The sequence below is a fragment of the Galeopterus variegatus genome, unplaced genomic scaffold (assembly GCF_000696425.1).
Source record: "Galeopterus variegatus unplaced genomic scaffold, G_variegatus-3.0.2 Scaffold1959, whole genome shotgun sequence".
Taxonomy (NCBI): Eukaryota; Metazoa; Chordata; class Mammalia; order Dermoptera; family Cynocephalidae; genus Galeopterus; species Galeopterus variegatus.
The window spans coordinates 97,227-107,382 of record NW_007728070.1 but is presented as its reverse complement, the minus strand read 5'-3'; positions in this window follow the sequence as shown (position 1 = coordinate 107,382).

Below are 10,156 nucleotides of genomic sequence, written 5' to 3'. Positions count from 1 at the left end.
GGTACGGGCGCGACACTGAGGGTTGCGATCCGTTGCCGGTCACGAAAAAAGACAAAAAGGAAAAAAAAAAAAGAAAAAGAAACTCAGTCCCACTAGACAGTGACTCCGTGGCCTCTGTCCTGGCCAGCCAACTCCCTCCATCCTACATTGTCTCTATGAGTCTGAGACCTCGTGTGAGTGGAATCAGACAGTGTATGTCTTCTGTGGCTTATTTCACTCAGCACAATGTCCTCGGGGTTCCTGCATATTGCAGCACGTGTCGGAATGTCCTTCCTTCCCAGGCTGAATCCTCTCTGTTGTGTGTGCACACCCAATCACACCCAATTTGTTCCTCTGTTGTTTGTCACGGCCTCTTGGCTGTTGTGAATATGCTGCTATGACCGTGGGTGGGCAATGGGCATCTTTGTTTTTAATCCGCCACCAGCCATAAAATCTTCAAGTTTGAGAGAGAGGACCGTCTTCCCCCAGCAAACCCTGCGTCAACTGAGGTCTCAGCACCTTAAACCCCCTGAACAGATGCATGGCCCAAGGGTGCTGCAGGGCGCCTACCCAGGCAGACCCTGCTCACCACCCCAAGGGGCCCCAAACTCGTGTGTAAAGCACACAGGGTCAGAGGGCCATGGTTCCCAGGTTGGCTGGACCCTGCGTCTGTCACACTGTGGTCATTTCATCACAAAGCAGAGGCTGGGAGGGAGCTGTAGCCTGGGATTTGGGGGCGCAGGGCCTATGTACAGCTGCGGGTCCGTCTCCTCGGCAGCTGTCTGTCTGGAACATCACCTCAGAGTTGGCTGCCATGTCCCTAGCCTTTCCTAAGGTGATGTTGGACCCTGGGACAGGGTCTGGGAGTCCAGGAAGAAGTGTGCGGGTGGCAAAGAGGGGATGCAGCCCAGACTTCCCCCATTCCAGCAGACTGGGGACCACGCCCGAGGTCTGCACTGTGTTGTCTGGTGCAGACAGGCCCAGACACCGTGTCCACCTCAGGGGACAGCTGGGCAGGACCAGGCGGCACCTCCCCCCGACATGAGCCCCCCAGATCTGGAGTAAGATCCGCCCTGGGAGAGTGGGGACCCCGCAGCTGCGGAGTGACCTGGCGGCGGAGTCTGCTGGGTCATGAGCTCGCTGTTCTTTCTGGGATTTGCTCTCAGGGGGCGTTGACCCGCCCCCGCTCAGTGCCAGGGGCCTCACGGGCTGCGCTGGAGGGGCCGTGACTGGGGCGCAGGAGGTGGGGACTGCGGCCTCGCGGCTCCGGGCAGCGTCCCCAGCCCGCCCCCTGGCTCTCAGCTGGACGTAACGCCACCCCCATCCCCGCTGGCCTCGGTCCCTGCCGCCAGCCCCCCCAGGGCTACCAGTTCTCGGATTGGCTTTCCAGAGCCCCCCGGCAGTTCCCTGGGCAGCCAGGGTGACTCAGGCCGGGTCTTGGGGACTCGATGCCACGCACTAGGCCCGAGGGCGCTGACGACAGGGTGCAGCAGCGCCGAGAGGGCCTTCGGGGGCCACAGCGCCTCTCTCTGCCCCTGCACTCCCTGCGAGGAGGGTCCTGCCAGCCGCGGCCGCGCGCGAGCGTCCACTGACTCTTGCAAGCCGTGTGCGAGGGGCATGCGCGTGCGCATGAGCGCGCGCGCCGTGTAAGTTTGCACCCGCGTGTGCGTGTGGGCGCGCACGCGTCAGGACCTGGCACCGTCCTTCCCCATTTCACCGACAGAGGGCGCCGTCCGATAGGGCTGGGTCTGCTCCTTCGCCTCCCAGGGAACGTCCCAGCGTGGTGTCTTCCCCGGGACACGGCGTGGAGGAGGCGCCGGGTTCCAGGCCGCTCTGCTCGTGACAAGGGGACGGGCGGGAAGGATGTTCCAGGTGGAGGGAAGAGCGTGGTAATGGCGGGGGCATCACATCCCGTTCACGGTGGAGTGAGAGGGCTGGGGCCGAGAAGTGGGACCCGCGGGAGGGCCGGGCCTGGGCCCGCGATGCTCTCAAGGGTGGCCAGGGCCCCTCAGGGTGCGGGGCCCCTTGAGGGCCTGATGCCCAGACGGCAGGAGCCCTCACCAGCCCATGCCCCGGGGCCGCAGGCTCGCTCCGTGGAGCCCTGTGTCCACCTTTGGCGAGGAGATGAAGAAGCTGCCCAGGCCCTGCGACTCAGGGCCTCCTGGTCACTCCAGGGCCTGGGCACGCCCGCTGCCCCAGCACCCTGGCTCCCTACTCCTCCCCCTTGAAGCCCCAGGGGCTCAGCGTCGGGGGCAGGGCTGTCCCCCCACGTGGGCACAGGTGGGGCAGCTGTAACTATGCATGGGTGGGGGGACTCTGTGGAGGGCCCCAGGGGGACAGACAATCCTTCCTCTGAGGAGTGCTGGCCCCCCGCGGGCAACGGGAGGTGGACGAGACTGGGGCTGTCCTGGGCGCGGCCTCCTGGGGAAACCTTGTCCCTGGACATGGGGAGGCCGGGAGGCCGGCTCGCTCAAGACGCCTCGGCACCTGTCCCACTTCCTATTTGGTTTTCTCCACGTGGCTTTGTGTGCTGATTTCGGGGTTGCTCACAGACTCTGCTGGAAATGTTTGTTATGACCTCCACTCTGGAGATGATGGAAAACATGAAAGACGTCGAGTGGAGAATGGGGTTCCGGGAGCCCGGTGTCCTGGTCATTCCCTGCACCTCCTCTGAGCCCACTGCCCTGAGTCCTACCTACCGTCCCCTTCCCCCCCTCACGTTCCTCAGTGCTGGGCTGTCCCCAGCCCCACGCCTGCGTCTCCTGTCCCTGGTCACCATAAGTGACACTTTCTGTCATTTCTTTAAAGCAGGATCTTTAATAGCTGCTTAATATTCGTAATTAATATGTTAATGGCTCCTCTGCCTCTCTGGGCTGCCCCCCCCATTTGCTGGCCATCGTCCTTCAGCTGTAGGTCGGCAACACCCTGGGGGTCCCCGCCTGCCCTCTTGGGGACTCCCCCTCCCAGGACGATGCTCTGGGGGGTGCCCTTGGTTGGGGCGCCTCTTGGACGACTGTCTGCTCTGGACAGGGACAGGCTGGCCAGCCCCTTCCCCCTCCACTGGTTTCTGCCAAACAGGGTAGGAAGGAGAGAGGGTCTGTGCTTTGGAAATACACTTCTGACAGGATTTACTTTATTGTATTTAATTGAAAAGCATTGAAGTTGGGGCATGAATATTCAGAGTCAGTGGCTGCTGGTGCAGAGCTAGTTGTCTGTGATCTGTGATTCGGGGACGCGCCTCAGCACGGGGCCTGTCCAAGGGGGAGTGGCGGTGGGAAAGCTATTAATTGAAATAGCTTCATTAATTAGTAATTAACAGCAGGGTAATGACTATGTCACACGTCGTATTTCAGTGGATGCCCTTCATGTGTTATGGGGCCTTTAATTAAAGGATGTGCATTTTAATTAAAGGCAAGCTTGGCCCTTTGGCCTTTGGAATACAAAAGATGCTCCCAACTTTCAGAGAAGACTGTGGGGAGGCTGGTGCAGGTGGCAGGGAAGCTGGAGCTGCCGGGTGCGTCCTCCATCCTTGGGGACCCCATCGCTTCCAGCCCTTCCCTGGCCAGTCCTCCTTAGAGTCCAGCAGATGGCCTGGTGGCCATGTGGGGTCTCAGCCAGCACAGGAGGGGCCCTGCCTGGAGGGACACGTGAGGCTTTGCTGCTGGCAAGGACGCTGGAGTCCTACCAGGAGGGGCTAGAAGCTGCACCTGGAGGGAGGACAGAGGCCCCTTGGGGCCACTGCTGTCCCAGGCCTTCCCTTGTCCTGATGGGAGACAGGGAGGCCACGGACATTCATCCAGACCAGTGCTGGTCAAAAAGGCAGGAGAGTGTTGGTTCCTAACCCCCTTCAAGGTGGGCCCTCCTGGGCCGGCCCGGTGGCGCACTGGATAGTGTGCCGCTTGCGAGCGCGGAGGCGCTCCCGCCGAGGGTTCGGATCCCATGTGGAGACCGGTTCCTGCTCACTGGTGCGGGTGCAGCACCGAGGGTTGCGATTCTGTTGCCGGTCCCCGGTACGGGCGCGACACCGAGGGTTGTGATCCTGTTACCGGTCAGTAAATAAGAGACAAAAAAGGAAAAAAAAAAAAAAAAGGTGGGCCCTCCTTACCACACCTGGTGGGGCAACCCCCCAGCCCCCCAGCCCCCAGGAGCCATGCGGGTGAACGAGGGCTTCTTCCTGGGCCGGGCTGAGTCCAGCTTCCCTCCTCTTGTCCTGTGCACCCCAGATGGCCTCGGAGCAGGTGACCACACTGCACACTCTTTGGAGAAAGCCACCTTGGCTAGTAGGGAAGGGCTTCCTGCTATCAGCCTGCTTCAGGGTCCTTCCCAGCTACCCCTGCCCCCTGCCACACAAGCAAACAGCCAGCTCCAGCCCCTCGTCCCTTTCCAGTTGGCATGCTCTCTGTGTCTCCGTGTGTCTCTGTCTCCATGTCTCTCTGTGTTTCTGCATCTCTGTCTCTGCGTCTGTGTTTCTGAGTCTCTGTGTGTCTGCATGTCTGTCTCTGTGTCTCTGTCTCTCTTTGTCTCTGTCTCTCTGTGTCTCTCTGTCTCTGTCTCTGTGTCTCTCTGTCTCTGTGTCTCTATCTCTGTCTCGGCATCTCTGTTTTGATGTCTCTGTGTCTCTGTCTCTGTGTCTCTGTCCCTTGCGGGTGCAGCACCGAGGGTTGCGATTCTGTTGCCGGTCCCCGGTACGGGCGCGACACCGAGGGTTGTGATCCCGTTACCGGTCAGTAAATAAGAGACAAAAAAGGAAAAAAAAAAAAAAAAGGTGGGCCCTCCTTACCACACCTGGTGGGGCAGCCCCCCAGCCCCCCAGCCCCCAGGAGCCATGCGGGTGAACGAGGGCTTCTTCCTGGGCCGGGCTGAGTCCAGCTTCCCTCCTCTTGTCCTGTGCACCCCAGATGGCCTCGGAGCAGGTGACCACACTGCACACTCTTTGGAGAAAGCCAGCTTGGCTAGTAGGGAAGGGCTTCCTGCTATCAGCCTGCTTCAGGGTCCTTCCCAGCTACCCCTGCCCCCTGCCACACAAACAAGCAAACAGCCAGCTCCAGCCCCTCGTCCCTTTCCAGTTGGCATGCTCTCTGTGTCTCCGTGTGTCTCTGTCTCCATGCCTCTCTGTGTTTCTGCATCTCTGTCTCTGCGTCTGTCTTTCTGAGTCTCTGTGTGTCTGCATGTCTGTCTCTGTGTCTCTGTCTCTCTTTGTCTCTGTCTCTCTGTGTCTCTCTGTCTCTGTCTCTGTGTCTGTCTCTGTGTCTCTCTGTCTCTGTGTCTCTGTCTCACACAGAGCATATTCACATGCTCATACAAGAGTGCACGTGCCCTCATACACACCTCCACACTCTGTATGCACACACATGCACACATGTGCACAATTGCACACACATGTACCTGTGCTTGGCCCAGGCTGTCCTCAGGGCTATGCTGGGCAGGGCAGGTCTGTGGAGACTCTGTGGGCAGCCCCTGCACACCTGCCCATCTCAGCATCCTACAAGTACAGGTGGTGTAACGGTGGCCCGGGGAGGGGCTCCCCACTAAACAGGCCTCACGTACAATGTCCCTTTGTGCCCTGAGCTCCCAGCTCCCAGCCCCCAGCCTGGGGCCTGGCCCAGGTGCTACTTAGTGGAGGATGTTGGCTAAAGGAAACACAGGAGACCCCTGCCGAGGGCGCCAAGCATTCTTCTCTGTCCCCTCCCCATTTTTCTGCCTGGTGGAGACACGCTCATCCCCCATACTGGGTTGCAGAAATCCCAAGGCTGCTGGCCTCGGCTCTCACCAGCTGCCTCTTTGTGCCCATCTCAGTGGAGAAGACCCATCTGCATTAGGATGCTGAGGCTGTTTTGAAATGCAGCCCACATCTTTCCCTTGAGAGGGGAGTCCAGTTCCCTCCCTGTACTCTGGGTGAGCTTGTGACTGCTTCTGAAGCTGGACTTGACGTCTGCAGCCCCCGTCTGGCTCTCCTGGGACACTCACTCTTGGAACCCAGCCACCATGCTGTAAGGAAGCCCAATCACCCCATGCAGGAGACGCATGGGGAGGACCCGAGGTGCATGGGGAGGGGGCTTGCCCACCCAGCCCCCTGACCCAGTTCCAGGCCGTCTGACGTACTAAGACAGGATCACCCAGCCAAGCCCTCTCCAAATTCCTGACCCACAGAAACCATCGGACAGAATGCAATGATTGACAGAAATTGAAACAGGTTTGGGAGTGATCTGTTAAGCAGCAGCAGCCACTGGATCAGAGGGGGAGAGAAGATTCCCAAAGGATCGACTGGAGGCGCCATCCTGGTATCAGACCAAGGAGTCGGAATTATTTCTAATCTTGTGCAAGGGAGAAGGGAAGGGGTGTGCTGGGCCAGGTGGGTCAGGCGGGCTGGCTGGAGAAGGGGTGGGGGCTACTCCACAAGAGAACAGCCTAGGGCTCTCAGGCAGGGAGAGCTGCATGCCTGAAGGGAAGGGGTGTGCTGGGCCAGGTGGGTCAGGCGGGCTGGCTGGAGAAGGGGTGGGGGCGACTCCACAAGAGAACAGCCTAGGGCTCTCAGGCAGGGAGAGCTGCATGCCCGCTGGGCGGTGGGGATGTCAGTGTGTGGTCCGAGCTCTGGTGCTGATCAGTGGCTGCCTGCAGAGAGTCCCCAGCCACTCTAGCCATCTAGTCTGCTCACAGTTGTTGCTTGGGGAGAATTTGGCTAACATTGACTTCCTGCCCCTCCCAAAAGCAGTGGCCACCTTTGCCGAGGTGGGCAGATGGACCTCAGAGTTGCTTTAAGTCAAAGCCTTTAGCCAGTAGTGTCAGTGCCAAGGACAACCCAATTGAGATGCCACTAAAAATGCCAGAGGCACACGACATGAAAAACAGCCTGTCCCGTTAGATTGCTTGATGTGCCTGACATGAAGGACCATCCTCCAAACCCTCCAGCAGCTCCCTTCCCCCTTCCTTTGGATTGGAGAGCCTTCAGCTGGACTCAGGCAGTGCATTTTAACATTTTCTTCTGCTCGCCCACAAAAAGGAGGCCGGGGAACACAGCACAGGTGCCTGCAGGAACCTCACCTGCCCGCAGCACCCCCACTGCAGAGGTGCCTGCATCCACCCAGACCGCTGGCACCGGCATCTGCCACGCCCAGCAGGACCCTTCGTACTTTCTGGCCCCTTCTCCTCCTGTCACCTATTTTTCCATGAACAGAATTAGGAACTTCACACGGACAAGCCCAGTGCCCTGCAGGATGGGTCGGAAGTTGTCATACTGCTCAGCTCGGGTTGCTGGGACAAAGCTCCTTGGGCTGAGTGACTGAACAGAAGTGGGTCCTCTCCCTGTCCTGGAGGCTGGAAGTCCAGGATCAAAGTATGGGCAGGGCTGGTTTCTCCTGAGTCCTCACTCCTGGAGTCCTCACATGGTCATCCCCCTGTGCATGTCTGTGTCCTGACCTCCCCTTATGAGAACACCTGTCATGTGGGATAAGGGCCACTGTAGTGACCTCGTTGAACTTGGTTACTTCTGTAAAGACCCTATCTCTAAATAAGGTCACAGTCTGAGGTAGTGGGAGCTAGAACTTCAACATACGAATTTGTGGGGACACAATTCAGATTGCCACAGCATGGCTTCCCTATTCCCACCTGCCCTAAACCCAGAGCCACAGGAGCTAGATGAGGCTGTCCCGAGGCTGTAGAGAAGGCCCCAGTGCTGCCTGATGCCCCTACTTAGGGACTGAGGAGTGGCAGCTGCTGACAGCTCACAGCTGAGTCCATTCCCCAGGGTCAGCATGGGGTGGACAAGGACCCTGCCCCTCAGCCTTAATTGGGACAACCTTGAAAGCCCTCGGGGCTCAGGTTCCCTGTGGGTCGTAGAAGTATCTGCTGTGGCTACACTGCACTTAACTTTTCCCTGTCCTGTGCCCCCCAGGTGGTGGCAAGGACCCTTCCCCAGCAGATTCCATCTCAGTGCAGTTTTCAGGGGCCCATCCTAAGGCAAGACCCCAAGACCCAGAGCCAGGGAGAGACTGGCATCTCCTATTTGAGATTGTCCATGTGTTAGAAAGAAATGCTGACCCCGGCTCAGGGAAGCATAGTGTAGAGGAATGCTCACAGCCCACCCCACCGGAGAGCACATTCAATAAAAACAACACAGACTCAGTCCTGCCGGCCGGAAGAGAGTCTCGGGACTCATAAAACCCAAAGGGCACAATGAGCCCTTGAAAAGAGACTCCACACCTCAGCCCCAGGGAAAGGCAGATCAAAACCTCCAGGAGGTGCCTCCTCGCCCCACCAGGACAGCCGGAATCAACAGCCAGCAATAAAAGTGGCGACAGGGCTGGAGAACTCGGAGCCCACGTGCACTGCTGGTGGGACTACGACACGGTGCAGCTGCCGCGGAAACTGGCTGGCACTCCTTGCAAGGTTAATGCAGACTCCTACACAACCCAGCAGTTCCACCTCTCGGGGGCTGCCCGCAAGAAATGAAGAGAGGGGCTCACCAAAACCCTGGACGTGAGTGTTCTCAGTGGAGTATCCACAGCAGCCAAAAGGGAAAACAACCCATGTCCATCAACAGGTGGATGGATGGAAGCGCAGTCTGTCAATACAGTGCAAAGTTATTCAGGCATGAAAAGGAATGAAGCCCTGGCACATGCTCCAACACGGATAGCCCTTGTCAACACGAGGCTCAGTGAAAGCAGCCAGACACAAAAGACCACACGCTGTGTCATTCATTTTGCAGAAACATCCAGACTGGGAAGTTCACAGAGGCAAAAGCAGACTGGCAGCTGCCAGGGCTGGGGAGGCACTGCTTAGCACGTGCGGAGTTTTCTTTCGGGGTGATGAGAATGTTCTGGAGCTGGATAGAGGTGGTGGTTGTACAACACTGTGAATGTACCAAATGTCACAGAATGGCTCATTTTTAAAATGACTAATTTTATATTGCGTGAATTCTACCTCGACTTTAAAAACCAGGATGGACGGTTCAGTGGCACACAGCGGACCCGAGGTGAGAGCTGTGTGTCAGAAACCGCTCCTTTCTTCCCAGTGCCTGGGATGTGGCCAGGTGGGTGCGGTGTGAGCAGCTTCCGTAAGGGCAGGAGAAGAAGGGAACAGCCTCTCGAGTGGGTGCATGCCACCACCACCGTCCCCACAGCTCTGCCATGGAGGCCGGTCCCAGGGGAGAATGGGGAGGCAGGCCCTTGTGAGCACAATTGGGCTGTCTTCCTTCCCTCCAGAGTCGCTGCCTGCTGTTTCTCCTTACGCAGTATTAGTGTTACCACGCTAGGCTTCACATGGCCCACACGTTCTGGGCTGAAAAAGTAGAACGTGCAAATGAGTGGACGTGACGACCAGCCGCTAGGATCTGGCGAGCGCCCTCTGAGCTGCTGCCGTCCGTGACTGTCAGCGTCCACACCGCGGGGTGCCCTCTGCTCAGGGATGTCCTCCCGCAAGGGCGTCTCCCTCCCTGCACCCCGCCCTGAGCATTCACCGAGGGGCTGCTCCGCCCGCCCGAGCCCGAGGGCCCAGCAAAAGGACTCGCTCTCTCCTGCCGGCCCAAGATGCCCCATTTCCTGTCCCGGCTAGTGGAGAGTGGGATCACCCCTGCCTTTGGGCACCCCAGGATGGCCGTCCTCTCTCTCTCCCCAGGGCTGGGGTGGTCCTGGGCAGGGATGAGGGGACTGTCCAACAGTGTGAGGCACACAGCCTTTCCTAAAGGCCATTTGGGCGATTTGGTGCTGGAGCACCCCCTCCTCCACCCCCTCAGCTGAGGGACAGGGACAGGACCGTTCAACCCTCCACCCCCCAACTGTTCCCACACCTCATTCTACTTTGGCCAGCCAGAGCCCTGACCCAGCTCCTCCCTTCCCTGTGGACTGAGCTGGTGTGGGGAAGCTAGGGACAAGCCCTGAGCAGCCTGGTCCCCCACTTCCATGGGGACCATCCCAAGCCGGGCATGGGAGCATTTCTTCCTCCCCATGGTCTGTGGGGCCAAGCTTGGCCGGTGGCATTGCCCGTGGGGGCTGGAGAAGCCCCCTGGCTGCTGCGGGGCTCTGGGAGGACTGGGTGTTCCCTGTAGGCCCTCAGCATCATTTTCTCACCAGCCTGATGCATTCACAGGGACAGCAAGCTGTCCCCACCCTTCAGGTCATTTCTCTGTCTTCCTCCCTACTTCTTTTTTTTTTTTTTTTTTTTTTTTTTTTTTTTTTTTTTT